The 5000-nt window shown below is 35.1% G+C and overlaps 1 protein-coding gene across 1 annotated transcript in view; it reads left to right on the top strand.

Annotated features, from left to right (window-relative positions):
* Nucleotides 1-1422, top strand: part of LOC122258700 (uncharacterized) — a 23432-nt gene extending 22010 nt beyond the window's left edge. The window contains exon 10 of the mRNA XM_086533884.1: nucleotides 1-1422. This exon is cut by the window's left edge and continues 1774 nt beyond it. The gene's annotated coding sequence lies outside the window, so the exon portion shown is untranslated.
* Nucleotides 1423-5000: the final 3578 nt, after the last annotated feature.

Genomic DNA, 5000 nt, shown 5'->3' with positions numbered 1-5000 from the left:
TATCCAGTATCTAACTGTGACAGTGAAGAACATGTAAAATCTTACTGACAGTTGCAGTGGTTTATTTTCTCTTATATTTTTTGTACTAAGGAAGAAATCTACACTGTGAGTCGTCTTCAACCTAGTCAGTTCCTACTGGATTTGATGAGACCTACTTGCGAATCACGAATGTCTTACTTCATTGTTAGTACTCAAGATCTGAACATTTTCTAAAGAAGGAGACTTTCTGTATGTAATGTATTTATTTGTCGCAAAAGGATTTTGTTCTTAATTTAGTATTTTTGTCTACCTAGAAGTTACTGCATTCTAATGCTCTTCACAGTATAAACACAGTGTTCGTTTGTACAAGGTGTATAAACATTTACATTTATTTGTGTCGTTCGGAGATGAATCTGCAAGGGAGAGGCCGGGCTTACTTGTAGTTAGGACAAGGCACTAGGAAGACAGAGAGGCAGATCAATGATGTGAAAAAATTCTTTGTGACTTGTACTACATGATATGGAATCTATTGTTAGACAGTTAATGAGATTGTTGAATCTTTATTTGTACTTTTCTTGACCACAGAAGCACCATTAAGAGGGCTAATGTAGAGGATTTATATTTTTTATCTGCAGTAATAGAAAGTATACAAAAAGGAGTTTCTTGTAAATTTTTGGTATGAGTATTGTTTCCAAATGCCATATTTGTGAATTTAGATAAAGTAACCAGAATCGGAATTGTTCTTGAATTAGTAGAAGGGAACCTGTAAATGATTAAATGTAATTCTAAGCTGTGTCATTTACACAAACATACAAAAAAAAGGCTGATTCATAAACCGTATAGAATTTTCACAAACCGTGCCGACGTAGTGGCGAGTGATCCGTAGCTGATGACTATGATTGGCTGGCTGCTCTTGTCTTTGCCTCAGCAAAACGGAAACATGACAAAGCTGCAAAGGTATGTATCTGGCAAGCAGCAGGAGTTCCAATCCAGAGAGAGCAGAACATGTTTGCAACTTGTCCAGTGGGCATTATGAGCTGATGTTTTAGTTTTTGCATGTTGTTATTTTTGTCATGTACATTTTAGATATTTGGATGGATTTAATTTTAAGACATCTCTCGAGGTGATAGATAAAAGATATTAAGGATATCAAGTCAATCATATCACACGGTTCGGAAGCGAATCGACTTAGAGGTACGACTTTGGAATTTATTAGATTTTTGTACATGAATGTTCCTAGAAGTTTCTGTAGTCTTTTATGTGTTTTATATTTAGAATTTATTTGACATAAGTTTATTGTTCTCCCTGAGATCTCAGTAATTTACTTCAGTTATCTTTGTATAATTGGAAGGTTATGAGTTTGTAATCCTTTTTGTGGTTTCATTTTAAGCAAATCTCTCTCTCTCTCTCTCTCTCTCTCTCTCTCTCTCTCTCTCTCTCTCTCTCTCTCTCTCTCTCTCTCTCTCTCTCTCTCTCTCTCTCTCTCTCTTTCTCTCTCTTTTTTTTTGCTCACTGTCCTCTGACAATAGTGTATTAAGAAACACTCTTCTTTTGTTTACGAAAAGGAATGATAGATTTTGAAAACTTACTGGCAAACAAGTGCAATTTTTTTCCTCTTTATTTTTTTCTACAGAATTCAGATGTCACAACATTGTTAACCACAACTTTTTATTAGGTCATGAAAGGCTTATTTTCCCACATTTTACTTCATTTACCTCAATATGTCTCTAATGGTGAAGAAGAAGACTCTCATGTTGTTAATTCCCCGGTGGAAGAGAAAGAGTCGGTCTAGCATTTGTTACTTAATTCATTTATGAGTGTTAAGTTCTAATAAAACAAATATTCACAGAATGTACTTAAACTTTCCTGTATTTATTTTAGTTATTTATCTTTTTTTTCTCTTTTTTACAAAAAAGGAATAATACTCTTTTTTTTTATCCTCTTTCTCTCTCTCTGTTTCTGCTTTTTCTTCATAGTAAGTTTTGCATGCATCTGGTTACACCTATAAACCCGTGTTTTTAAAAGACAGTCCTCTCTTCTAAAAGAAAAATATTAGAAATTGAATATTTTGTCTATTGTGTTCCGAGTCTCATACCAGGCGTGTTTAGTGCTAGTTTAACGTCACTCAAGAAATACCCGTTCACCTAGAATCAACGCTTCTCCCTGGTAAGAGATTTGCATAAAAGAACAGAAGAGAAATTATATCTAAGTGAGTTTCTTATTTGAAAAAAAGTTTGATTCTGAGTATTGTTTCTTTTTAACATCATATATATATATATAAATGTATGTCAACTTAGGAATCAGATGAACAGGTTTTCTTAATTTAATTATTTTGGCTTCTCTAAATGTACTCTGTATGTCTTGATTGCCTGATGCTTGGAAGTGATGTTTATACATATTTGTAATGTATTTTTAAGTTAATGGTTTTTGCTTCTGCTTCTCTCTCTTAGTTGTTTCATATCATTATGTTGAGTTTCTCTCTCTCTCTCTTTCTCTTTCTTTCTTTCTCTCTCTCTCTCTCTCTCTCTCTCTCTCTCTCTCTCTCTCTCTCTCTCTCTCTCTCTCTCTCTCTCTCTCTCTCTCTCTCTCTCTCTCTCTCTCTCTCTCTCTTTCTCTCTCCTTCCCTCCCCTCTCTCTCTCTCTCTCTCTCTCTCTCTCTCTCTCTCTCTCTCTCTCTCTCTTTCTCTTTCTCTCTCTCTTTTTCTTTCTCTCTCTCTCTCTCTCTTATCTTTCCTTACATAGCTGACAATTGTGATTCCATTTATAGTATACATATATTTGGTCAACTGCCTAGTCATTGGTTGAGACTTGCATTTATGCTTTGTATAGATATAGGTATACGTAAGTGATTTTCATAATTATCTATGAACATACAAAACCAATGATTTTGATATTATTTATATGCAACATTCACTTTAGACTGCCTTAAGTAATGCAATTGGAGGGGATCATCTATCTATGATTGTCCTGAGTGGCAATATGAATGGAATACAATTAGAGCCTTTAAGGCTAGAATAAGGATGACAGAAGCAAATGCAGACTTTTTAGGGCTTTTCAGAGTCATAGCGTATTCAGAACATGCTGAATATTTCAGTATTTTTTTTTTTTTTTGTTGATACAAATCTGATCTTTGAGTATATGTTGATATAAATCTGATCTTAAAGTACAAGGGTGGTGGTACAGCATACCGCAGCCGCGCAGCCGCCCAGTCAAGCCCAGTTGCCAGCACACTATTGTGTTGATTTATTCAATTGATTTAGGCCTAATAATTCGAAAGCCCCGGCATTTGGACATTCTAGGCTAGAAATCCCCCGTCGGGAATGGGTTAAAGTATACCAGATACCATGTCAACTTTACAAGTATTCAGGGCTGAGTTTTTCATCTTTTTTACAAGTTCATAACTTTGTTTAAACATTAATTACTTTTTTTGTGTGTACTTTTTTTTATTTATTTATTTATTTATTTTTTTTTTTTTAGAAATTATAACTATTATTGTGTGGGTTTGATGGATAATTCTTTCATAAGTTCCTTGGAAATATTGTTAGCCTCGTGCCATTGATATTTGGTAGATGTGTCATTATTTAAAGAGGATATTCTCTCAAGTTCTTCCCAGGGGGAATATTTATAAGAACATTGTGTTAATAATTATTCATGGGAATATTTCTTTTGAGTTCTAAGCCTAAGCTGAGTGAAATGACAGCATTGAATGGAAAAAGTTAAGGCAAGGAACTGTTTATGACTCATTGGATACAGAAAGTAATGATTAGATTCCATAAGGAAGCTGCAAGTACGCACTCGGCTCCAGTTATGTTGAGATTCTGCTGCTGTGACACCAATGACCTGGAGAGGAGGTTTTTGTGCGGCTGAGGTACATATCACCTAATCAGTGTTCAGTGTTGTGATCAAAAAAACATAATTACGTAGATTGAGGTTTCCAAGCTTCGGCAAATAAAGTGACCTGGGGTCATAGTCCGGCTGCGTTTGGTGGAGGGAGGGACGCAAAGGTTATAACTGTCGCATAAAAACATGACACGCTTTAATTTTCCGCCCTGTTTAACATATAGGATTCTTACCAAGGAAATGTTTCAGTTGTGTGTATATACAAAATAAAGGCAGATTAATTATTCATGAACAATCACTCACAGCAATAAATGTAACTGTTATAAGTAAAATGTTGAGAGATAAGCTTGTTTTCATTATACCATTATGTTACTTTAAACATGTCCCATTGTAGTATACATTGCATGCATAATATTTTGGTATATTTTAACATTTTTAATATGTAAACATTACTATTCAAAAAGTTCTTGGATCTCAAATCACTTTTATAGATATATATAGTCTGATGTGTGCATCTGTGTGTCTGCCAAGTTACCTGTCTATCCACCACAGAGTGTGTGTGTTTGTGTGTCTTTGCATGTATGTGCATAAGTGGGTATGTGACTATGTATAATGTGCTTGGGTTCTTGCTTATTTCAGTATTGACTGTGTGCTTGAATTTAATATAATCCTTTTTACTTGAGGAATAGCAAGTATTCTGAGACTCATCTTTCATCTTATAAAACTCACCATGTTTGGTAACCACTAAATATTTAGCTCATGATCATTTACAACATATGTGCACTGTCCACACATAACAAAAAAACTGCAAAACGCAGTGCAAATCCTGTCAGAGGTAACAGTAACATGTATATTAAAACTGAGATATTAAACACACACACACACACACACACACACACACACACACACACACACACACACACACACACACACACACACACACACACACACACACACACACACACACACACAACAACAAACACAAACACACACACACACACACACACACACACACACACACACACACACACACACACACACACACACACACACACACACACACACACACACACACACACACACACACACACACACACAGAGATAATGCTAAGATTAATCCTTTCTTGCTTCCATGTCAGTGGTACATGCAATAGATTCTGTAAATAGATTTTCAGAAGAGA

This window comes from Penaeus japonicus, unplaced genomic scaffold, assembly GCF_977035675.1.
Source record: "Penaeus japonicus unplaced genomic scaffold, GWHDUDI00000001_assembly GWHDUDI00000040, whole genome shotgun sequence".
In the NCBI taxonomy this organism is placed as follows: Eukaryota; Metazoa; Arthropoda; class Malacostraca; order Decapoda; family Penaeidae; genus Penaeus; species Penaeus japonicus.
Note: the sequence above shows the minus strand (reverse complement) of the source record. Positions and strands in the feature narration are given on the sequence as shown.